Below are 26,324 nucleotides of genomic sequence, written 5' to 3'. Positions count from 1 at the left end.
TCTGGCCACAGTACTCTTGAGCCTTCATGTGAATTAGATCAGGCGAGTCACAAAGGAAAGCCACAGATGATATTAAAATGTCATCGAGGAGAGTGACCCCATCGAAAAAGGGGGAGTTTTCTGCCATATGCCACGCAGAACACTCATTTTGACAATCGGCACAGACGAGACCGCCTTTGCGGGAATCTGGGAGTCTAGCAGAGGCGTTCTAGCACGCCGCGAGAACAAAACACGATCCGGGACCGGACACACCGAAGAGGGTAAGAGGAACAATTTCATTTTACCTCTGACCCTTCGGCCAAGTGCCAAGGGAGCCCTTCTCACCAGCGATTTCTCCAGAAGGAAAAGAGCACGGGAGGGAGCGCCTGCCTTCCCCACGGAGGTGGGGCATCGGCCTTTCCTTCTCTCCCCATCCGGAATGTGAGGGGGGCCGCAGGCCTTGGGTGGGGGTGCAGAGAAGGGCTAGGGGCTCTCAGAGGGCATTGGTGGGACCGGAATCCTACGAACTGCTTTTCAGACTCAGTCAAGAAGTCCACCCACAAGCCACCAAGGACACTTTGCCTGTGGCTCTCCCCGGCTGGCCCGTGGGCACCCCAATGCCGCAGACATCTTATTCTGCACACCCCCACCATGTGGTTGACGCTCCGGGAGCCCCAAGGGCAGTGAGTGGACTTCTTGACTGAGTCTGAAGTCATGAAGCACCCATGATCTCATGAGTCTGAAGCACCCATGATCTCATGATCTCATGGTTGGTGAGTCCGAGTCCCCCATCAGGCTCTCTAGCCTCAGGGCAGAGCCTGCTTCAGATCCTCTGTCTCTCTGTCTCTCTCTGTCTCTCTCTCTCTGCCCCTCCCCCACTTGCTCACTCTCAAAAAGAAATAAAAATTAAAAAGAGAAAAAAATTCCCTCCCAAGAGGAGACAAAAGGTGCAAAACGGGGGTACCCGCAGAGATGGTCTGCCCAGCTGTGGGATCCCTCACAGGCCAGACAGGAGAGATTTCTCTTATGCAGCCAGACAGTAAAGCCTGGAGGAGGTGACCGCTTCTTCAAATGGGAAGACTTCAAGGAAACCAGAGCAAGTGTTAATTCAGTTTAGACAGAGAATGATAAACCTATACATCTCTGACACGTTGGGCGAAATAAGACAAAAGCCAGATCGACTACTTTTCCTCTGGTGCCTGCCTGATTCCCACCTGGACCGCACCCCACAGTTTCATTAGTTCAGCAGAGGGGTGCCTGGGTGGCTTGGTCGGTGGAGTAGCCAACTCTTGATTTCCGCTCAAATCGTGATCTCACAGTCGTGCGATCGAGCCCCCTATCAGGCTCTGCACGGACAGTGCGGAGACCGCTTGGGATTTTCTCTTCCTCTCTCTCTGCCAGTCCCCCACTCATACACACACACACACACACACACACTCTCTCTCTCTCTCTCAAAATAAATAAATAAACATTAAAAAAAAAGTTCAGCACAGGCAGAAAGTTTGGGAGTTAATAAATGTAAATAACCTCAAGGATTGTCTCACATACCACAATTTTCCTGAACTTGGTATAGACTCAGAGAAGAGTCTGGAATTACTGACTTTTGTAACTGACATTGGCCCACTGAAAGTTTTTTCAAACTAATTGGTAAAAATGTTGTTCAGAGTGGCTTGCATTAGACTGGATATAATGTATGATTTTTTTTTAAATGTTTATTTATTTTTGAGAGAGAGACAGTGTGAGCAGGAGAGGGGCAGAGAGAGAGAGGGAGATACAGAACCCGAAGCAGGCTCCAGGCTCTGAGCCGTCAGCACAGAGCCCGACGTGGGGCTCGAACTCACGAACCGTGAGATCATGACCTGAGCCGAAGTCGGACGCTCAACCGACTGAGCCACCCAGGCGCCCCTATAATGTGTGATTTTTTATTGAGAAACATTTTGAATAAGTCTAAAACATGTCTTTTTTAAATAACACTTTTCAGTTGGGAATAAGTGCAAATTCACCCCTTATTTTACATTTAGTTTGTTTAGACTAAACTAGGGCTTGGCAAACTATAACTAGTTGACTAAATCTGGTTGATCACCTGATTTATACAACCTCTGACCTGAGACTAAAATTGTTAACTGATTGAGAAAAAGCAAAAGAAGACTCTTTTGTGACATGTGAAAATGATGTGAAATTCTAATTTCCATAAATAAAGTTTTATTGGAACACACAATAGATAAAATGTAATTTAAGAAAATTTGACAATATTTATTAAAATTTAGGGGTGCCTGGCTGGGTCAGTTGCTGGAGCATGCACCTCTTGACCTCAGGGTGGTGAGTTCAAGCCCCACGTTGGGCACAGAGCTTACTTTTTTTTTTTTTTTTTTTAATGTTTATCTATTTTTGAGAGAGAGTGACTGAGTGTGAGTGGGGAGGGGTAGAGAGAGACAGGGAGACACAGAATCTGAAGCAGGCTCCAGGCTCTGAGCTGTCAGCACAGAGCCCGAGTCGGGCCTTGAACTCTCGGAACTGTGAGATCTTGACCTGAGCTGAAGTTGGACGCTCAAGTGACTGAGCCACTCAGGCGCCCCTGTAAAGCTTACTTTAAAAAAAAAAATTAATGCAGCAGGTTTCACTTTTTCCTGCAAATGTTCTCACATGGATGTGTACATATTTATGTGCAGGGACATTCCTTGCAGCATTACTTGCGATGGTAAAATACAGAAACAACCTAAACGCTCATGAACCCAAAAGCTCAGTCACACACATGAACACTGTGTGCACAGTGGAAAGCATGGCCAAGGATCCATATGTATGGAATAATTCCCAGGTGTATTCGTTTCCTATTTAATGGTAGTAACGAAAGGCCACAAACTTAGTGCCTTAAAACAAACGACTTTCTTATATTACATAGATAGAGGTTGGAAGTCTAGAATCAGGTTCATTGAACCGGAGTCAAGGCGTTGGCATGGTTGATTGCTTCTGGAGTTTCCAGGGAAGAATCCTTTTTCTTTTCAGCTTCTAGGGCCACCCTTGTTCCTTGGCTCGTAGGTCCTTCCTTGATCTCAAATCTTTGACTTTCTGACCTGCACCTTCCATCACCTTCCATGATCTTTAAAGACTCTGCCTCCGCCCTGCCCTGGGCCTACCAGGATAATCCACGCAATTCCGGAATGATCTCTTCTCAGGGCCCTTTATTCAATCATACGTACACAGTCCTGTTTGCCAAATAAGGCTTATAGGTTTTGGAAATTAGCATGTGGACATCTTTGGGAGGATATAATTTAGTCTTACAAACTAGAATATACTTTTAGGCAAGCATAGAGCAAGGTACATAACAGCGTGAATGGGACACTATCATTTGTGTTAAAAAAAGGCGGGATAGATATCTAATCTATACTCTTGAATTTATATAGACTATCCTTTAAAAAAATTTTTTTTAAATTTATTTATTTTTGACAGAGACAGAGTGCAAGCATGAGGTGGGGAGGGACAGAGAGAGAGAGGGAGACATAGAATCCGAAGCAGGCCCCAGGCTCCAAGCTGTCGGCACAGAGCCAGATGCGGGGCTTGAACTCATGAACCGTGAGATCGTGACCTGGGTCAAAGTCGGACTCTTAACCGACTGAGCCACCCAGGCGCCCCTATATAGACTATCTTCAACAGGATACCTGGGAATCTGGGAACAGAGATTTTGGGGCTGGATGGAGGTCATGAGTGGGAAAATTTGCCTTTTGTTATTTTTTACATTGCACATAGAATTGGCTTCTATTCTCTAGAAATCAAACCATGGTTCTGGTCTCTTTCTTACCAAACCTTCACAAGAATTTCGATTGGCAGGTCCTTGTCTGGTTTTATCTTTTGGTCACTAGCCTGTGCTGTTAATATGAGAGAAAGTAAAAGAGGGGTAGGAAAAAACAAGTTGAAGGACAATCACCAAACTGGTTTTCAGTGCCAAGAGTATGGAACACTGACTTGCCTTTTACCTTTAAGACTCCATGGGAGAACCCTGAAACCGGGCCTCACAGGGTTAAGGAGGTTGAAACTAGAAGAAAGTTTAAAGCTTGTTTTGCAGAGAACTGTTTCTCCCCAGTCAGCTATTGTGTCTTTTTTCAGAGCCCTTAAGGAATCCACTAGCTGTCTCTGCAGAAGCCCGGACTCAAGGTCAGCTGATAATGGTTCCAGCAGACGAACTAATGAGGAAGGCCTTGGATTCCTTACCAGAGATAAGGAGCCCAAGACCCCATCCAGTTTATATTGGCTCTCACAGCACGCCCATAGCTCCTGCTCCTCTTCCTAAAATAATCTCCTGACTCAGGGGCTGAATTTAGCCTCCTTCTGATGTTCGGTCTCCACCCAGAATGAACATGGGATGTATGTTACATATATGTTTGTTTAATGCACATGCTCTATCCGTCCCCGAGGCTAGCCACATTTCCCCACCCTTTTCATCGCTGTGTTTGTCATCTCAACCCCTGTGATCATAGAAGGCTTGTTCTCTCCCTCTGCGGGGAGGTGGATTTGAGGCTGGCCATGCAAGGTCCCGGTTTAGCTGCCTCTTCCTTGCTGCAAACCTGATGTCTTTGGCTTTGCTGTGGTGGGCAGACATACTCAGTTTTTGTTACACGACTACTTTCCACCACACCTATCCTCTGTACAATCAGTGCTCTTGGGCCTTTAAGCCTCTTGAAAGTGGCTCTCGGCCAAGATTCATCAGAAAGCAAAGAAAACTATATCCTGAGCTCTGAGACAGCACTGTTTTTCCAGATTCTTTGAGGGCACCCAGGCAAGAGATGTCTCCTGGTTTCCATTCCATTTTAAGGTCGATTTCTGGGGCGCCTGTGTGGCTCAGTCGGTTGAGCTTCTGACTTCGGCTCAGGTCACGATCTCACGGTCTGTGAGTTCAAGCCCCGTGTCGGGCTCTGTGCTGACAGCTCAGAGCCTGGAGCCTGCTTCCGATTCTGTGTCTCCCTCTCTCTCTGACCCTCCCCCGTTCATGCTCTGTCTCTCTCTGTCTCAAAAATAAATAAACATTAAGGTCGATTTCTCAGAGCGTAACATCAGTTCAGAGCTACAAGGACTTCCAAATCATCGGGCTCAAACTTCTCCTTTCAGAAATGAGGAAACTGAGGTTGCTGTGGGTGAGATGAGCTCATGTTCAGTAACAAGTGCAGCCGATGAAGCCCAGGAAATACCTGCAGCGCGTGGACACAGGCCAGGCCTCGAGCAGGGCAGTGGGGGAGGGGGGTGGGCTGCAGAGATGAGAAGACACGGCCTGCCCTCAAGGAGCTCCCAGTTACAAACTGCTGTCGAGAAGGGTGGGCAAGGGGACCGGGTTCGAGAAGCCACGCTCCTGGGTAAATAAACGACCAGTCTCACGCAGTGCGCAGGGCCGTGAACGAACTGAGACAGATGTGTTACTGTTGGCCAGGAGCTGGCATCTCAGGACAAGGGAGACAGAACACGGTGGAAACACTCGGCATTTGCAGGGTCCATGTGTGGCTCTGTAGCTGTGGAGTGTAAAGAGCAAAGACCCGGGGCGCCTGGGTGGCTCGGTCGGTTGAGCGTCCGACTTCGCTCGGGTCAGGATCTCACGGTCCGTGAGTTCGAGCCCCGCGTCGGGCTCTGTGCTGACAGCTCAGAGCCTGGAGCCTGTTTCCGATTCTGTGTCTCCCTCTCTCTCTGGCCCTCCCCCCGTTCATGCTCTGTCTCTCTCTGTCTCAAAAATAAATAAATGTTTAAAAAATATTAAAAAAAAAAAAAAAAGAGCAAAGACCAAAGTGGGCAAGGAAGTTGAAAAACAGACGGGGCAAGATCATGAAAGATCTTGTACGTGTGTCGATTTTTTGTTTTTTACCGGGATTAGAAGCATTGACAGACTTTCTGTAAAGAACCACATAGTAGATGCTTTAGGTTTTGCAGGCAACATATATCTCTGTATGCACATATACCTTTTTTTTGGTTTTTGTACAGTCCTTAAACATGCAAAAACCATTCTTTTTAAAATTTTTTGAATTCTTTAAAAATTTTTTTAACATTTTCTTTTTGAGAAACAGAGAGACAGAGCATGAGTGGGGGAGGGACAGAGAGAGAGGGAGACACAGATTCGAAGCAGGTTCCAGGCTCTGAGTTGTCAGCACAGAGCCTGACGTGGGGCTCGAACCCACGAACCGCGAGATCGTGACCTGAGCCCAAGTCAGAGGCTCAACCGACTGAGCCACCCAGGCGCCCCGCAAAAACCATTCTTAACTTGCAGGCTGGACTTAGCTCACAGGTCATAGTTTGCTGACCCACATAGATGATGAGAAGCCATTGGAGACTTTTGTTTTACTTTAAAAAAATTTAGGTGTAGTTATCACGCAGTGTTATGTGAGTTTTAGGCGTACAATATAATGATTCAACAATTCTATACATTTTTCAGGGCTCGTCGTGATGAGTGTACTCTTAATCCCCTTCACCTATCCCTCCACCCGCCTCCCCTCTGGTAACGTCCAGTTTGTTCTCTATTGTGGAGTCTGTTTCTTGGTTTGTCTCTTTTTTTTCTTTGTTCATTTGTTTTCTTCCTTAAATTCCACATATGAGTGAAATCATATGGGCTTTGTCTTTCTCTGACTGACTTATTTCGTTTAACATTATACTCTAGACATGTCATGGCAAATGCCAAGATTTCATTCTTTTTTGTGGCTGAATAATATTCCATCACGCACACACACACACACACACACACACACACCACTCCTTTATCCACTCATGTATCAATGGATATTTAGGTTGCTTCCATATCTTGGCTATTGTCAATAATGCTGCCATAAACATAAAGGTGCATATATCTTCTCAAATTGGTGTTTTCATTTTGTTCAGGTAGCAGTGTGATTATGGGTTTATAGGGTGATTCTATTGTTAATATTTTGAGGAACTTCCATACTGTTTTCCACAGAGGCTCCACTAGCTTGCATTGCCATTTTTGTAATGTTTATGTTTGAGAGAGATAGAGAGACAAAGAGTGAGCAGGGGAGGGACAGAGAGAGAGAGGAAGACATAGAATCTGAAGCATTTCCAGGCTCTGAGCTGTCAGCATAGAGCCCTATGAGGGTCTTGAACTCACAAACTGCATGAGCATGACCTGAGCCAAAGTCGGACGCTCAACCGACTGAGCCACCCAGGCGCCCGGCCATTGGAGACTTTTTTCTAAGTTTACTTATTTATTTTGAGAGAGAGAGACAGAGAGAGAGAGAGAGAGAGAGAGAGAGCGTGCGTGCACAAGTTGGAGAGGGGCAGAGAGAGAGGGAGCCAGAGAATCCCAAGGAGGCTCTGCACTGTCAGTGTGGAGCCTGATATGGGGCTTGAACCCACAAACTGTGAGACTGAGACCTGAGCCGAAACCAAGCATCATATGCTCAACCAACTGAGCCACCCAGGCACCCTACGACTGGAGGCGTTTCAGCAGGAAATGACATAATCAGATTTGAACATTGGAAAGATTGCTCTGGTGGCAGAGCCTGGGGGTTGGAGGGAGACTTAGGTGGGAAGGGATACGTCAAAGAAGACGGCTAAGGAGGCTAATCATAATGGTCCCGGGGTGGGGGGGGTGAATAATGAGGGCCAGAACCAGGGTGGTGGTAGTGACGCCCCTTCTTGACAGCTGGGCTGAAACCAGGCACCCGCGAGTGAATGAAAGTGGCGTTACCTTTCTCTCCCGCCTCCTACCAGCTCTTCTTCCTACCTTCTCCTACCTTCTCTCCCTCCTCCTACCAGCTCTTCTTGTCCACTGGGGGTGAGGGTGGCAAATGGTGCAAGGCTGCCACGTGGCCCCCTCTATCCAGGCACAGCTTCGCCCTGGGGAACACTGTACGTCCTCTGAGCAGGACCCCCTTTTCCCGGCACCCCCGGGGGGGGAGTCCACGTCTCTTTCTTCCTGCTGGGACTCACCCTGGGGTACGCTGACCTTCCCTTCCTTTGGAGTCAAAGAGCCTCCCTTCCTCTTCAAAACAAGCATTGCCAGAGAATCTCTTACTACAGGTGCCAGCACCAAGTCTGGGGATTTTTTCCAACTTTATTCTGATTTCCCAGAGTGCCTGGCAGCTCGAGTGTTACGCTTTTCACTCGTCTCTTTTGTTCACCACCCAGAGGAGCTTCCTGTTTCAGCTGTAAAAGGTAGGACAAGAGCAAAGGGGCCCTGAGTGGGGTTTAAGTCCCGACTTTTCCTTAGCTGGGTGCCGATTACATCGTCCTCCTTGTGGGAACAGGTGCCGCCTCCCAACAGACGACTTGTGTCCATGCTCTTTGCGTGTTTTCTGTCACTTAGATTTCTCATGCTCTTTATTGCCCCGTTTCCCTTTTGTCCCAGGGCCCATCTCTTCCTCCCTTATCTGTGAGTCCCCGTCTCAGCCCTCGAGGGTTATCTTTCTCCCCCCAGGATATGGATACCTTTTTCAAGATTTCCCGGGCAGTTCCCAGGGTAGGCTTCCCGCCCTTTTTACCTTTCTTTCCTTCTCAAATGCTTTAGTGCAATTTCTCGAATTACGTCTCTAACGAGAGGAGGGCATGTTCTGATGAGCACGGGTTTTTAAATGCTTCCAATATAACTAACAACAGAAGGAATATTCTACTTTCCTTCCCCACCCCCCACCCCCCCACCCCCCCACCCCCGCCCTGAGGTTTCACCGGAGAAACATTTGTTACTGAATTTGAGGAGATAAGGGTTTCCCTTCAGCTGTACTTGAGGGGGTGCAGGACTCATGATAGCTTAGCCGGTCCTCGATTGTGTGCATTTCTCCCCTAGTCAGGCAAGTTCCACATTGGAACATTCTGTTCTGTGGTCCTCATGGGTAGCAGCAGTGATGGGGATGGGGATGGGAGTCTTAGCTAACATTTCTCCAGTGTTTGCTACACGCCGGATACTGTGCTCAGCTCTTCATTCGTGTACTTTATTTCGTCCTCACAGGGGTCCTCTGATTTACAGACTTTTTAAAAAGTTTATTTATTTATTTTGATAGAGAGAGCCAGAGAGAGAGAGAAAGAGAGACAGAATGTGAGCAGAGGAGGGGCAGAGAGAGAGAGAGAGTCTCTAGGGAGACACAGAATCTGAAATAAGCTCCAGGCTCTTAGCTGTCAGGACAGAGCCCCCGCTCGGGGCTCAAACCCCCCGACAGCAACATTGCGACCTGAGCTGAAGTCGTACGCTAAACCCACTGAGCCACCCAGGCGCCCCAAGAGTTGGACGCTTAATTGCTTAACTGACTGAGCCACCCAGACGCCCCTGGCTTATAGAACTTTGATCATGTCATTTTACAAATGAGGAAACAGATTTAGAGAGATTAATGAATTTACCCAAGGCTGGATGATGGCACCAGCATTCACCTGTACTGACCACACCATTTGTCACCAGTTTGGGTCGCCATATATACAGATACATTCTCTTTAGGCTTCATCAAAGGATTTGTCAAGGCACAGGAATATTAGTTACAACATTTGGGTTTGTTCCGTTTCAGCTCCCACCGCTCCCAAGGAGTGTAGTTCGGGGTTTCCACTGTTTCTGAGATTAAGCTTCCCTTTGGGTAAGAAAACACTGGAGCCCCCAAGGTGAGCCCTAAGTGCAACCAGCAACCAAGGCTGACACTTCATCAGAAGGCATAGTGCCCAGGGCCCATGATACTTGTAGGGGTCCGCGGAAGTGCTGCCATTTCTTTTAAGATCAGAAGGGAAAAAAATAAACTTCTGGGTCAAAAAAATGCTTTTTTTAATACGTAATACTAATATATTTGTCTTTATATCAGTGCAATCATAGACTGCAGATTTTCTTTCTTGATTGACTGATTGAAGAAGAAGCCCATGAAGGCAACATGCCAGGGCCCATGAAAGTCCCCATAGGGCCGTGCCAGCACAGGGAGGGCACTGGGTCTCTTTGCTGGCACTTTTGTTCTCAGCCATCTCCCCAGCGTGGAAGGGAGAGAAGGCTCTGGAGTCAGACCCTCTGACTGGAGCCCTTCAATCAGGCCATTTGCTGATCTCCTCAGACCCTCCCCTTCCTCACTAGCGACGTAGAACTCCTGTCAGTGTGAGGACGGAGTACAACATGGCTGACCCGGAATAAGGGCTCAGGGGGTGTGAGCTCTCGTCTCCACCTGTCCTGCTTCCCCAGTTGCAGAGGTGGCCAGAAGCCGCGTCTGAAATTCAGAATCCATGGAAAAGTAGCATGTAAAAGGAAGAGGGACGAATAAACCCAATGACAGGATTACATGCACCCAAATAAAAAATGCATTTTATTTTCAGACAACATTGAACGCATGCCCATGAATTTTTGCCTATAACATTTTGAAGTCTACGTGCGGTTGTGGTTTAGGATTGAGTAAACGGGTCTAGAAGCAGACTGCCTGGCTTGGAACTTGGTTCAATCGCTTACCAGCTGTGGAATCTTGGGAAGTAAGTAGACCTTCTGGGTTTCAGTTTTCCCATCTGTGTAGTGGGAGTATTCACTGTAATTAACCCTATCAAAGTTGTTTTGCGGATTAAATGAGTTAAACAACAATGACTTCTAGAACAGAGCCCAGAATATACGGTGTGAGCTCATTAAATGTTGGTTACATTGTTGCTCTTAACCAAGAGAATGAGCTTTTTGTGCTTAGATTCTCAGATGTTTCCCTCTGTATTTATAGATCATTCTTTGCTTTCTACTTCTGGTCATTTGCCCATCACATATGAGACACCACTCTCTCCGATAGTTTTTTCTATTTTTAAAAATCTTTATTCTTATGATGTTTTTGCAATCCTTACCAAAACACCAACAGCATTTTTCACAGAACCAGAACAAATAACGCTAGAGTTTGGATGGAACGACGAAAGACCCTGGATAGGCAAGACAGTCTTGAAAAACAAGAGCAAAGTTGGAAGGAGCACAACCCCAGATTTCAAGATATGCTAAAGTTGTCGTTGTGGTAATTGGGGCGCCTGGCTGGCTCGGTCAGTAGAGCACGTGACTCTTGATCTGGGGGTTGTAAATTCGAGCCCCACGTTGAGTGTAGAGATTACTTAAAAAAAAAAATTGTAAAAAAAACCCCACCAAAGTTACAGTAATCAAAACTGTATGCTCCTGGCACAAAAATGAACACATAAATCAATGGACCAGGACAGAGAGCCCAGAAATAAACCCACAATTATATGGTTAATTAATCTTCAACAGAAGAGGCAAGACTATGCAAAGACAGTCTCTTCAACAAATGGTGTTGGGAAAACTGGATAGCAACATGCAGAAGAATGAAACTGGCCTTTCTTTTTTTTTTTTTTTTAATTTTTTTTTAACATTTTATTTATTTTTGAGACAGAGAGAGAGAGAGCATGAACAGGGGAGGGTCAGAGAAAGAGGGAGACACAGAATCCGAAACAGGCTCCAGGTTCTGAGCTGTCAGCACAGAGCCCGACGCGGGGCTCGAACCCATGGACCGCGAGATCGTGACCTGAGCCGAAGTCGGCCGCTCAACCGACTGAGCCACCCAGGCGCCCCGAAACTGGCCTTTCTTACACGATACACACACAAAAAATTCAAAATGGATGACAGACCTAACTGTGAGACCTGAAACCATCCAAATCCTAGGAAAGAACACAGGCAGCAACCTCCTTGACATCAGCTGTACCATTTTTTCTAGACATGCCTTTCCTGAGGCAAGGGAGACAAAAATAAACTACTAAGACTACACCAAAATAAAAAGCTTCTTTACAGCAAAGGAAATAACCAACAAACCAAAAGACAATGGATTGAGCAGGAGAAGGTATTTGCAAATGACATGTCTGATAAAGGGTTTCTATCTAAAATATATAAAGAGCTTACACAACTCAACACACACACACCACAATCTAATTAAAAAATGGGCAGAAGACATGACTAGATGTTTCTCCAAAGAAGGCATCCAGATGGCCAACAGATACATCAAAAGATGCTCAACGTGACTCACCATCAGGGAAATATAAATCAAAACCACAATGAGTTATTACTTCACACCTGTCACAATGGCTACAATAAAAAATTCAGGAAACAACAAGCGTTAGCAAGGATTTAGAGAAAAAGGAACCCTTGTGCACTGTTGGTGGGAATGCAAACTGGTGCAGCCACGATGCCAAACGGTATGGAGTTTCCTCAAAAAATTAAAAATAAAACTACCCTATGATCCAGGAACCACACTACTGAGAATTTACCCAAAGAATATGAAAAATGATAACTTGAAAGGATGTGTTTAATGCAGCATTATTGACAAGAACAAAATTATGGAAGTAGCCCAAATGTCCATGAATAGATGAATGGATAAAAAGAGATGATATACATACAATGGGATATTACACAGTCATAAAAAAGAATGACATCTTGCCATTTGTAACAGTATGGAGGGATCTAGAACGTATAATTCTAAGTGAAACGAGTCACAGAAAAACAAAGAACATGATTTCACTCATAGGGGGAGTTTAAGAAACAAAACAAGTGAACAAAGAAGAAAAGAGAGAAACTAACCCTCCCCGCCAAAGGAAAAACCAAAACAAAACTAGACTCTTCACAATAGAGAATAAATTGGTGGTCACCAGAGGGGAGGTGGGTGTGGGGGATGGGTGAAAGAGTTTGCGTAAAAGGGATTAAGAGTCCACTTATCATGAGGAGTACTGAGTAATGTACTGAATTTCTGAATCACTATATTGTACACCTGAAACTAATATTAACACTTGTTAGTTAACTATATTGGGATCAAAATAAAAAAGAAAATATATACAATAGTTAAAATCGTCATCACCATCATTATTGTTATTTAATTGACGTATAGCTGGCCTAATATTATATTAGTCTCAGGTATATAACATAGTGATTTGGCAGTTATTTACATTACAAAATGCTCACCATAGTAAGTGTAGTTACCATCTGTTGCCACACCAAGTTACATAATATTATTGACTATATTTCCTATGGGTACTTTTCGTCCCCATGACTTATTTCATATTTGGAAGTTTGTATCTCTTAATCCCCTTCACCTACTCCTCCAGTCTCCCCACCAGCAACCACAAGTTTGTTCTCTGTATCTTTGAATCTGTTTCTGTTTTTATCGGTTTTAGATTTCACACACAAGTGAAATAGATGGCATTTGTCTTGTCTGGCTTATCTCACTTAGCATAATGTCCTCCATGTCCGTCCGTGGTGTTGTAAATGGCAAGATCTCATTCTTTTTTTTTTCAACGTTTTTTATTTATTTTTGGGACAGAGAGAGACAGAGCATGAACGGGGGAGGGGCAGAGAGAGAGGGAGACACAGAATCGGAAACAGGCTCCAGGCTCCGGGCCATCAGGCCAGAGCCTGACGTGGGGCTCGAACTCACGGACCGCGAGATCGTGACCTGGCTGAAGTCGGACGCTTAACCGACTGCGCCACCCAGGCGCCCCAAGATCTCATTCTTTTTTTACGGCTGGGTAATATTCCATCGGATATGTAATGTAGCAGGATTCTCGTGCAAAGTCGTGACACGGAGGCTTTTCTTTCCAGAAGGCAACTTTATTCCTGCCGGCACTGCTCAGTTGGGTTCCTACCCGAGGAACTGAGCCCCGAACGACCCGTGGCGTAGTTTTTTCATACATTTTCTATTTCTTTGTCTCCCATTTATGGTAACACACACAAACATGTAGTCTGATTAAGTAGTCTCAGTTTACAAGGTTGTGAGGGATGTTGTCACCTACGTGCATAGCCAGGTTACCTTGAAGGTCTTTTCTTTTCTTTTCCTTTCCTTTCCTTTTTCTTTTCTTTCTTTTCTTTCTTTTCTTTTCTTTCCTTTCTTTTCTTTTTTTCTTTTTCTTTTCCTTTTCCTTTTTCCTTTTCCTTTTCCTTTCTCTCCTTAGGGAGGGGACCCTACCACAATACCACTTCTTCATCTTTTTATCAGTCGATGGACACTTAGGCTGCTTCCATATTTCAGCCAATGTTGCAATATAAAAAAAAATGAAAAAGTAAGTAATAAAAGGGGCGCGCCTGGGTGGCTTAGTCTGTTGAGCTCCAACTTTGGCTCAGGTTTGTGAGTTGGAGCCCCGCGTGGGGCTCTGTGCTGACAGCTCAGAGCCTGGAGCCTTCTGTGGGTTCTGTGTCTTCCTCTCTCTGCCCCTCACCCACGCGTGTGTGCGTGCACACACACACCCACTCTCTCTCTAAAGTAAAATAAGCATAAAAAAATTTTAAAAAACAACGTTGCAATAAACATAGGGGTGCTTACACCTTTTCGAATTAGCGTTGTCATTTCCTTCGGGTAAATGCTCAGAAAGGAAATTACTGGATCCGCCGGCAGGTCTATTTTTAACTTTGTGAGGCAACTTCATCCTATTTTCCGCAGGGCCTGCACCAGTTTACATTTCCACCAACAGGGCACCAGGGCTCCCTTTTCACCACATCCTCACCAACACCTGTTATTGCTTGTCTTTTTGGTACTAGCCACCCGTGACCGGTGAGGGATTCTGATTGTTTGTTTCAAATCGCGCCCTTCGCAGAGTGTGGGCCTAAACACCCACATTCTACCCAGCAGAACAGCAACATAGCACCCACATTGCATCCGTAGCCAGGTTCTCAGTTACAGCCACAGAGTAAGACTCTGGCTGACACAAGCAAAAGGGGGGAAGGTATGGTGGCAGAGGGTGGGAAAGGAAGAAGCAGCAGGGAGCAGAGATCACAGAACCCGTGGGATTTGCTCCTTGGACGTGGTAAGGATCCACAGGCGCTTCAAAGAACCAGGGAACAGGAAGGTGCGGAACTGCCTTATAAACCAGCACGGCCTGATGGGATTTGTCCCTCACCTTCTCGCCCCCGTGTCCTCACACGTCCCTGCAGCGGTGACATGGCAGCAGTCCACGATTCGGTCTCAGGAGCGAGTTGGCCAAGCCTGGGGACATGGCCGTCCTCTGCACCTGTCGGGTGTGGTAGGGAAGTGGCCCCCCGGGTGGGAAGCCACACGCAGGGCTCACTCTAACTTATGTCCCTGTGCCCTCAAGGAGGAGAGTGGATGCTCAGGTCCCCAAAAGGACAAAGGGCCCCCAGAGTCCGCCAACACCATCGTGTGGTGGGGTGTTGAAACAAAAGATGCTGGTCCTCTTCTGTTGCATCAGTGGGGCCGAGGGCTGGGTGTCTCCCACTTGTTGGCTGCCCCACCCCCCCACCTCGTTAGCTGGGTTTGGGTGACAGCACTGAAGAGCTGTCCCACCCCGGGCCTGCAGGACATGCGGCACTCCAACCCCTCCTGGCGCCTGCGGATTGACCCCAGATCTCAAAGGTCTCCATCCTTTGTTCAATGATCACACTTAGGGGGCAGATCCGTTATATTTGACACAAATGCCTTCTGCGGTAACTGAAGATTTCCTCCTTTCTTAGAATCATTAAAGGTCACCCTTCTCCTCTTTTCCAAAATCAGCCTGTGTACCTGGAACATTTTCTGCCTACTGCAGAGAGGAGTCTGGATTTAAGGAACAGAACCAGGCAAGCTGGGTTTTTTGCGGGAAGGGAATCTTCTTTCTCCATCGACGCGGGGGGCCGGGTGAGGCAGGAGAAAGACGCAGGGGGATCTGCCCCTCACCCTTCACAGCCCCCAGAGCAAACCCCGGATGGGGGTGGGTAGGCTTTGGGGGCCTGGGAAGTGCAGCTCAGGCTCTCCCTGGACCTTCCCTGCTCCTCAACAATTTGGTCTGGAGCCTGCCGATCAGCGACTGTTGTGTGATTTTTCTTTTCCACGAAAGAATTGCAAGTGCAGGAGACAGTGTGAATATCGGTTTTGTTTGGATACGGTATATTTCAGTGAACATCACAGTATTTCCTCTTATATTTGTTCCTTTCGTCCCCTCAGCTCCCCGAGCGGCCACCGCCTGAGTTTCAGGCATTCCAGAACGGCCGAGCACTTGTGGGCACCCAGCGTGAGAACCTAAGAAACAGCTCCGGGAGCTCACAGCTCTTTGCCGTGCTGCAGGGGCCTTTTCTGAGGTTTAGATTTAAAATTCCACTTTTTAACAGAACAACATAGTTTTTGAGCAGAAAGAGGATTTCAGAGATCGTCACATAAAACACCCATTTCGTAGACGTGGAAACAGAGATCCAGAAGGATTAGATTACTTGTTCAAGGTCACATGCTGCATGACTCCCAGAGCAGGACTTGAAAACTGGATCCCCAAACGCCTACCCTAGCGGTTTTCACGTGGAGACGTTCAAATAACCACACCCAGGTTGTTGCCTCTTCTTGTTGTTCATTGGATAACTTATTTGTCTCTAAATTTTTTTTTTTTTTTTGATTAATTCCCATGTGCCTGTTGCTACTTCAGGCATCAGATAGCCCTGCTTTCTTTGAGCTGTCACATGTGATTAGCGAGATATAGTGGCGTCTCTTGAGTTTCCGGGTAAACTGAAGCATTGGAACCATAGGCTTTCCTCATTGGAACTTTTTTAAACAAACAAAAAATGCACTTAAAAAGAAGTTTCCATTTTTAGTTCTCGTTCTGTTAGAAGCTGCCCAATCTTCGATGCATTTCCAGAGAAGTCTGTGGCCCCGTTTACTGAGAGATGAAAAACATGTTCGGCACAAGGTGACACGTGGGCTGTCCACCTTTTGTGCACACCCTCTGAATGTCACACTGTGTCAAGGGCTCCACGAAATGGTCGAGGGTCAGGCTGCCAACTGGTGACATGACTGGAGCTTCTCCCTCCTGCCTGCCTAAATTTCAGGGGCTGTCCCCGATCACCAGAGCAGGAGAGCCATACGTCTAATTCTCTTCCACTAGGAATTTAGAGATGCAAACAGAAGGCACAAGGCGTAGGGGCCCGCAGACGGAGGCAATAAATTGGGTGGTGTCATCGTTAGGGGTTTGGGTTCCGCTAAGAGTGACCGGTGACGCGTGGGGCTAGTCTATTACTTCCAATCATGCAGACTTGGCCTAAAGGCCTTTTTCTTGCCTGGCTGCTGGGTCCTTAGGCATTAGATTGCAGAATGATCCAGGACTTGGGTTTGCTGGGGTTGGCTCCTGGGATAGGAAGGTGTATGAGCAACTAGCTGCAAGCCTAATGAATGGATTTCAGGAATTTCCAGGAATACATATTCAATATGCCACTTTCTGTTGAAAAATGAATAAATATAGCGTGTGGGAATGAATGAAGCACTTAGTGAGCGTTTCTCCACTGGCAGAGAGATGTAGCGTATGTGTGCTCGGAGCCTTTGGGAAATACGGAAACAAGGAATGCTTTGTTAAGAACTGAGAACACACTGGGATGCTTTCTGTGTATCACACAAGCGCTGCATCATCACTCTGAATTCAACACATAGATTGTTTTATGTCCAGGATTTCCTTTTTTTTAACTCCACGTAGCCCCTTGACTTGACTTTAGACCTCCATTTCATGGCCAAAGCATACATCCTGGAGGAATAGTTACCTTTTCTTCACTTAAAACAAGGACAACAAGAGTATCCTGGCTGAATGTTGTATTTAGAAAGTGACATTCCCACATCTGCCTTGTGAATTTCTTTCTTAGCCGAGTAGCCATTAAAAAGGGGAAGATAAAGACGAGAAGAAATAGGACTCGTTGAAGTAAAGAGTAACTTCCTTTTTATTAGGTTTAACTTGAAACCAGGTATCATATTTATATAAATACTGTGGAGAATATTTAACCTATTCATAAAAGTTAAGTAACTAACTGATAAGCTTTGTAGGCAAAGCATGTTCAAATGCTCCCACTAAACTCAAACCGTGCCAGGCAATTTATCAAATTTTCAAATGCATAACCATTAGGAAACAGGAAAGAAGTCTGAGGAACAGAAAGAATTTCTGATGAACAAACACAGTTGTTCATTGTAGAAATTGTTGTTACTTTATATATCAGAGGGTGCAAAGTGAGTCAAAAAGTCAAAATAACAGGATTTAGAGGAAAGCCTTAAAGGATACAATTTAGTCTTCAGTAAAGGCTAAGATAAATTACTTTGGCTGCTGGCTGGAAGAAATCAAAAGGGGGAGATATTTTAGCTGGTTCTCTTTCTCTGTAAACAGTACATGAAATGATTAGAGTAGCAAGGTTGAGAGGTCTGGGGATGCAAACAGAGCTTGGGGGGGACCAGAAAACTGTTTATAAGAATAAAAATTAGGCAACGATACATCTGTAGGTTTCTTCCTTGAATAGGATGACCATATAATTAATCCTCCGACCAGGGTACCGGAGAGTGGAGATGCACCGTGTTAATAACTGTCAGGACCACAGGCAACCCCAGGGCTGTCATGGGAGATCCAGAGCCTGTGAACGCCATTTCTTTGAACACGACGAATAAAACAGGCCGTTATCCTTTGGTTTTGTTTCTTTGGGGGGACTGGGGCTCTTGTGAACATTTTTAAGGATTTGTGTTATTTCTGTGGCAATGGAGAAAAAAAAAAGTGCTCCTTAAAATCATCAGACAAAATGTATAACTAAAAAGTGAAAATCCGGAGCACCTGGGTGGCTCAGTCCGTTAAAGCATCTGACTTCGGCTCAGGTCACGATCTCGAGGTTCATAAGTTTGAGCCCTGCGTCGGGTTCTGTGCTGACAGCTCAGAGCCTGGAGCCTGCTTCGGATTCCGTGTCTCCCTCTCTCTCTGCCCCTCCCCAGCTTGCGCCCTGTCTCTCTCTCTCTCAAAAATAAATATTAAAAAAAATAATAAAAAAAAGTAAAGAGTGAAAATCCCACACACATTCGTACTTTCACCAAGAAGTGAAGATCCCGTAGGAGCCCATCACCCTACTATTGCCCTTTGTTATCTACCCACTGAATTTTTATTATCGTCGTTATATATATTTGCATAAATGGGATCCTACCACACAAGTTCTCTAATAACCTGAGCTTGGTCACTTTAGTATTGTTAAGGTTAATATTATTCATATTGTGAATATCTTTCCATTCAATAAATGTTATTTTTAGTGACTGCATAGTTTTCTGTTAGTTCAAAAAGTACTATAATTTATTTAGCCAGTCCCCTATTTATGGACATGTTTCCAATGTAATACAAACAGCACTATAGTGAATGTTTGGGATAGGCATATTTTTAAAAATATTTATTTGATTATTTCCTTGGGATTTATTCCTAGAAGTGAAATTTCTGGATTCCAGTGTGTGTGTGTGTGTGTGTGTGTGTGTATGTAAATGTATAAATATAAATACATGTATATGTGTGTATATATGTACATATGTTTTTTTTTTTTCAACTGCCAATAATCAGTTTCCCCTTGTAAGGTTTTATAAATTTTCCCGTCTACCCACAGAGTATGAGAGTTCCTGTTTCATCACATCAGGGCTAACGTTAGATATTAGTAAGTAAACAGTTTTTTGCTAGTTTGAAAGATACAAAAAAGCATTTGGATTTAATATTCATTTCTGTGATTGGTAGTGAGATGAAACATATTTTTCAATGTTTATTGGCCATTGGCATTTCTATTTTGAGAGACAGACAGAGAGAGAGAGAGAGAGAGAGAGAGACAGCAGGGGGGGAGTGGCAGAGAGAGAGAGGGAGAGAGAGAGAATCCCAAGCAGACTCCGCACTGACAGCGCAGAGCCCGACTCGGGGCTCGAACCCACGAACCGTGAGATCATGACCTGAGCCAGTATCAAGAGTTGGATGCTTAACCGACTGCGCCCCTGGCCATTGTTTTCTAATGCCAGTTGCTTGTCTCTGTCCTATAGGAATCACAGAGTTTCACAGCTCTTAAAAAGAAAAATACCTATTACAGACCTCTAAGGCAGTTCTTATGTTCTGGTTGTTGGCATCTCTGTCCTTTCTGTTGCCAGAATACAGACCTCAACTTTCGCTTCTCTCAACTTTCCCAGCTACTCTGACACCCAGTCTGGTTTATTGCATTTCTGCTACGTGTCTCATATGGTTCCTCCATTCCACTTCTTCGCCCAATGATCTAGTTTGGGACGTTCTCTTCCTTTCTTTCAGAAGGCTCCTAACTAGTAACAAAGGGCCAGAGATGCTGATACGTGCTGGAGACAGCCCCGAGGCTAGAGTTCAAGTTTCCCAAGTCCCATAAAAGTCATTACTATTTCCCTTGCTAGATTATTACTTACTCATCTGTGTACCTAATGCCTGGCGCATAGTATGTATTTGATAAAGGATGAAAAATGGTTTTTTCTCGTCTCCTGTCTCTCTCGTCTACATTGGATCTCTCTCGTCTACGTTAGCTCTCCAGAACATAAATATGATTAAAGACACTCTCCTTTAATATAGTCCCGCCCCCCACTCTAGCAGGGTTTCCCCATCTCAGTACTGTTGACATTTGACCCAAAGAATTCTTTGACGTGGGGGGCTGTCCCGTGCATTGTAGGATTAGGGATGTCAGCAACACCACCCACCCCCTACTGTAACACCCCAAAAATGTCTCTAGACATTGACAGATACTCCCTGTGGGATGGGGGTGATGGGCTAAATTACCACCGGTAGAGAACCACTGGCCTGTGGGAAAAAGTCCAAACTGACCTAGCATGTTACTCTTGCTCTGCTACCTTTCCAGATTCATTTTGGCCTCTCCCAAATTTCCTCGAAAGTGCCCTCCACCTTAGCCCCTGCGTGACTTCTCATGGGCTGTGCTTTCGGCACTCTATTCATAAGGAAGGTCAACGGCCACATCCAATAGACGAATGCGTGTTGGATCAGACGTAAGAGAAGTTTGGTTTTGCTCACCTAACGCCACTGTGTGGCTGAACATGTCTGCGACCAGCTCTCGGGAACCTAGACTGGCCGAGTCTCTGCCATGTCGGCTCTATAGCTCCCAGGATGGCCCTGGGGATCATCTCCATTCTACCCGATGAATGGAGAAAAGAGCACAGGGGCGCACACCAAGGAGATTTTTATGGCCAGGATTGAAAATGACGTACGTCCCTTCCGCTCTTGTCTTATTGGCTGGAGCTCAGTCACATGTCCCCACTCAGTTGCAAGGGAGGCTGGGAAATGTAGTCTAGCTGTGTGCTCTAGGAAAAAGCAAGTGGTGGATTTGCACGATCACCTAGCCCTCCTTGCCACAATCAGTGTCTCAGCTCAGCAGAATTCTGGCTATGCTTTAAGGCTTGGCTCAAATGTCACTTCTAGAATTATAAATTCTGACCTCTTCATCATGAGTACTTTTATGCCTCTTGTTTATATTAGTACATATTATACTATGACTAGTATGGCATAAAAAAAATTTTTTTTTAATCATGAACATCTAGGATCGTTTCCAGTTTGTTTTTCAGTTTGTTGAAAAACATGAATGGATAATATTTAATTATGTATTATTTCATGGGAATGTCTCAAGTGAAAACTCAGTGAATACTGAGGTTTTTTGTTGTTGTTTTTGATCTCTGTCCTAGGAATCTGCTCTAAAGGTGGGACAAGGTCATTTGCAGTTTCTTGCAGGAAACATCATGTGAAGCCTAGGAGAAATGGAATGAGAATGTTCTCTTTCCTGGAGGCCTCCTCTCCCGATCTCCCCGAGCCCCTGAGAGCCAAGGGTCCCGCTTCCTGTGCTGTCCAGAGATGGTCTTTCCACAGGCAGCCAGCTTCACCCCAACCCCTTCCCGGGCCAATTCCTAGGGGTTCAGGGACTGAATCCCCCCCCAAAGAGATCTTCATTTAAAAGCAGGTGATTGTGAATCCTGAGGAATCATTGACTGATTAGCTATACTGGGAAAGAATTTAGGGTCCTGATTCGGAAAGAGGCTGCCATGTCGGTGGTGCGGTTACTTAATCTACACGTACACATTTTCCCAGGAAACGGGAGTAATGGTGAAAGGCATGGGTCTCCATATGCCTACCATGTATAAATTCGAGAAAAGTTTTTTTTTTTTTTTTTGTGGTTGTTACAAATGGGAATTTTGTACCTTAGAAGTGAACAATCTTCTTTTGAATCCTGACTATGTAATTGCCAAGGTAATGTTGTTCTTATTAGCGAAAGTGGGGTAAGAATGAAAGCATTTCTGCAAGGAATGTTCAGGGGATTTGAGCACCCATTTAAGGCTGTAACCAGGCCAGGATTTCCTTTTTGAGGCCATGCAGAATCTGGTCCCAAAAACAGGAACACAAGAGGAATGTTTCTGGTCGTTTTCCTCAAATCCACGAGAGGGTTCCCACTGAATTTTCTGACCAACAGCCTATGAGCTGCATCTGCACGACAAGGGAGCATGTATGTAAAATGTTTTTTTTTTTTTCCCCCTCGTTACTTTGACAGTTCCAACCCTCACTTTCTCCTCTGCTCAGATCGACATCTGAGAAGAGAGACCACAACTGCATGCCATTTTATAGATCTGCCTGATTAAAACCAGTTCTCCCTATAGGTCCCGTCATGTATGAGACACACGGTTTTTGTCAAGAGACCAGCTACTAGCAGCAAGAGTTTTGATGCTATTGCTAGTAAGAAATTAGTAACTAGATCCTCGGCCTGTTTTAAGCCAACTTTATAATTACACTGTTTCAATGGTAAACCAGACCCTTGAGCCAAGGGTAATTTAGAAATTCTAGATCTGTATTCCTCCCCACCCCCCCTTCTTTAATGTTCATCTTTGCTGCCTTTCCATCTTCTTCTTTCAAACATATAATTTTCTTCCATTCCTTCCTCACCCCTGGCTCCTTGTTTATGTGACCCTTTGTCACAAATGGACAAAGGCATCTTGGTCCACCTCACCCTTGGACAGCACGGACAACCATCCAGCCTGCATAAGCACAAATCCACTTTTGGAACGTGTTGCCGCTCTGGGAGGGCGGCCCCGCTGCAGGCTCACGGGTTGGCCCCTGGGATTGGAGGTTAACTTGGCACCTTATCCTGTGCTCCAGCTTGTGCATCCGGGAGTTAACTTCTTTCTCCTAAGACCAGAACCACCCCGGAGATTACTTTCTCGAACTCTTGAGCCCTTCCTGATTCTGTAAACTTTGTGTACTGAGAGCTCTTTTGATATGGAAAGATTTATTAAATATTAAAAATGAAAAGCGGGGCTTCCTCGGGGGAAAATTTCATCGTCTCACTGGCGTTTTCCATTGTGTTCTCTCTCCCAATTTTCTTCCCTCACCCTCCCCTTATTTTTTTTTTTTTTCCTGGTGCAATTGTTTTTCTATTCTTTCAAGCTATATTTTGGGATGGTTAAAAAAAAAAAAAGTCTCTTAAGTATACCTTGAAAGCCTACATTTTCATTTCAGCTGAAAGTCATCCAAACCATATGCATTTCAGTCGAACATTGCTCCAGCTGGCCTCTCTCTGCCCAAGACCCTTTTTTTATACCTGACCAAATTTCTTCAGAATGTGGCTGAAATTTATATTGATCCAAGATCTTGAAGGGATCACCGTCACCAAATTCTACATTCCCACATTCACATAGCACGCAAGCGGGAGTTTTTCCACACTACTGAACTTGATAGCACTTTTCCTCCAGAATTGCTCTTTCTTGGTTTCCTCCTTTTAGTTTTTCTCTCTCAGGAACGCTAATCCTCTGCTGAGAAATCAAGCTGAAGGGGTAGCTGCCGCATGGCCGCCCGTGGTATGGAGGGGCAGCCAAAGTCTCCTTTAAAGACAGCTGCTTTCTATTTCAGGAGTGTCAACACTGTGGCTGCGTTGATTGTCTTTTCACCTCTAGGTTTGGTCTTACTCCTAGCTGAAACATAACTAACCATTTTTACTAAGCCCTTTAGGACCACTGCTTGGGTGTCGTCAGCTGTAAGCCCTCCGTGGAAGCATCTTGCCACGCACACGGCATTGGAGCCCCTGGGAACCACACATCCCCCCCACCCAGGGGAGAAATTAAGGCAATTGCATGAAGGCCCACGGGTGAGGAAAATTGGCTGATTGAGTTATGACTAAATGGCTTTTCAAATCTTCTCATTATCTTGGGAGAAGGGAGTGCGTTCTGTAGATTGTCAGAGCCTGGTCCCTTGCCCACAGATAAAGCCAAATCCGCAGGAATCCTGTGAACGGGGCGCCTTGGAGGCTACACCTTGGAAACAAACCACACAGCCTAACTCAGCGGGGCTGCCCCTCGGTGCCGAATGCAACCAATTCTTGCCTGTTTTAAGTGAAAACATCCCAGGATGGGAAAGCGTATTCTAAGAGTGGAATGCTTTGTAGTTACTCGTACTTGGGGGGCAGCATGGTGTGTTCATAAATGAGAGCGCTACTTAAAAGCCCATCCCTTTCTGCTCCCAGGCTATCGCTCCCTTCAGGGAGCCCAATGATAAAGATCGCTAATATTTTCCCTCCAAGTAAGGGAATCAAAGGGAAGCTTTGCGATCCGCGTTGTCTGGACGCCAAATTAGGTTGTGCACGTATTAACTCTTCCATAGCCTCAGTTACCCTGGAGACTTCCACATATATACACGTGTATTTATACACATACACACATAAACACATAATGGAAAGACACAGGGAGGTTATAAATACATAATCGCACTGTGTTATAGCTATAAAAACGCACTCCCCTCGCCTCTTTCCGTCTGCCTGCATATTTCACCCAGCTCTGGAATACCTGCGTGATTGTGGACCCATCATGTAATGTCCCTGCCTCTCAGTTTGCCCTGCTGTAAAACAGAGGAGTTGAATGAGCCGGTGTTGCTTGCTGGGAAGGTGCTGCCCCCACTCCCCATTCCATTTCCTCCCTGAGCAGCTCTGGGCCTGTGGTCGGCTCTCCGCACAAAATGGTGTGTCAGTGCGTTTGAGCAACCACACGGCTCCTGAGCTGATGTCGCATCCCAACAGCCTATGACTCTAATAGTTTTCAGCAGTTCCGTCCAGAAACTACTGGCAGTGGGAAGGGAAAACTGTCCCATGCATGCATATTCAGAGAGACTCAATACTGCGAATAACCACTCACCTGGCTTCATAAACAAAACCCAATGAGATGAGCTTTTTATCCCTTCCTTGGCCATCTTGGGTGGCCTGCAAGGTTAAAGCCAAGGACAGCCTCGATCTAGCTTGACGGTAGGGAGACTTCTGACTCAGTCTTGGGCAACACGCTTACAAATACACCTTAGTAGAGGTCTTTTCACCTGAGATGCAGATTGCAAATTTACCCCTGCTCCGATGCATCGTGCACACGGCTGCCAGTGTGAACCTCTTAAACATCTTTCTCTTCTTTAAAAGCCAGGAGTGGCCTCTCAATTGCCTTTCTGATGATTTCTGAGGCCCTTAGCTTGGCATTCAGGCCTTACTGGGTTTTCGGCTTTTTCCTTCCATCTTTGTTTCTAGGAATCTCCAGGAGAGGATCCGTCTCTTGAGTGAGAAGAGTCTTCTAATTGCTTTATTCCTCCCTGGGGCACCCCTACCCCACGCCACATTTGCTCTTGTCCCAGCACTGCTGGGTGGCAAGCCTGGAACACTTCATGATACAAAGCCAAGGACCCTTTCCCGTATCCCAATCCTTCCTTGAAAGCGCACATCCGGACCTGCCTCCTCCAGTGAGGTCTTTCCAGTAGGTCTGTGGTGGAGGGAACTCACCTTCCTCTGACTTTCCAAGTCATTTGTAGTCTATGTGACATTGCCTTGTCCTTGTCCTCATTAGTCCTGTCACTGGGTAGAGACCCCTGGAGTCTCGTAGAACTTGAGGGCATCTGAGGAGACCCCGGGGGTGGTGAAAGGCTGGAAGCCAAGATGGCTGGGTGTTTGAAAAAAGCAGAGGTATTTCATTGGAAGGAGACAGCATAGAAGGTAATTTCATGAGAATCTAAGCATATGGTTAAGTAGCCAGTCTGCGTGTCCACTAACAGAGAGAGACGGCATGCTGGGGCAGGGGTAAAACATTCTTGACTCTGTGTCTTTCAGTTTTGTTCTTTTTAAAATGTCTATTTTTGAGAGAGAGAGAGGGAGAGAGAGTAGGGGAGGGGCAGACAGAGCGGGGGACGAGGATCCGAAGTGGGCTCCATGCTGACAGCAGCGAGCCCGATGTGTTGCTCGAACTCACGAACCATGAGATCATGACCTGAGCGGAAGCTGGACGCTTAACTGACTGAGCCACCCAGGCCCCCCTCTGTGTCTTTAAGGGAAGCTCCGACAGAAGACAGAAATTTGAAAACATGACCACCTGCCTTCCCCACCATGGTGCACTGTAGCCCAAAGGCTTTGGCTTTTACATTAAGTCAGGCAGATATTCGACTTGGTAAAGTGAGAATTAAAAAAAAAAAAAGTAAATCATAAATATACTGGTATTTAGAAACCAATTTCATAATCCCATGACAGTTTTCCTGTGCTTCTCTTAGTCGAGCTAGGAAATGACAGCAATATTACATTTGCTTGGTTAATAGATCTGGTACGAATATATGGTTATTTATGGAATTCATTATGAAAACAGATAGATGTGGAAGGATTTTGACAAAGTTAAGAAGTCTCAAAAGGAGAGAGATTT

General features: G+C 45.7%; 1 non-coding gene across 1 annotated transcript; it reads right to left on the bottom strand.

Moving 5' to 3' along the window:
• Positions 1–6,106: 6,106 nt before the first annotated feature.
• On the bottom strand, positions 6,107–6,191 carry TRNAP-UGG (transfer RNA proline (anticodon UGG)). Its single transcript has one exon. It is a non-coding gene; the product is annotated as a tRNA-Pro (tRNA).
• Positions 6,192–26,324: the final 20,133 nt, after the last annotated feature.

This window comes from Neofelis nebulosa, chromosome 8, assembly GCF_028018385.1.
Source record: "Neofelis nebulosa isolate mNeoNeb1 chromosome 8, mNeoNeb1.pri, whole genome shotgun sequence".
Taxonomy (NCBI): Eukaryota; Metazoa; Chordata; class Mammalia; order Carnivora; family Felidae; genus Neofelis; species Neofelis nebulosa.
Note: the sequence above shows the minus strand (reverse complement) of the source record. Positions and strands in the feature narration are given on the sequence as shown.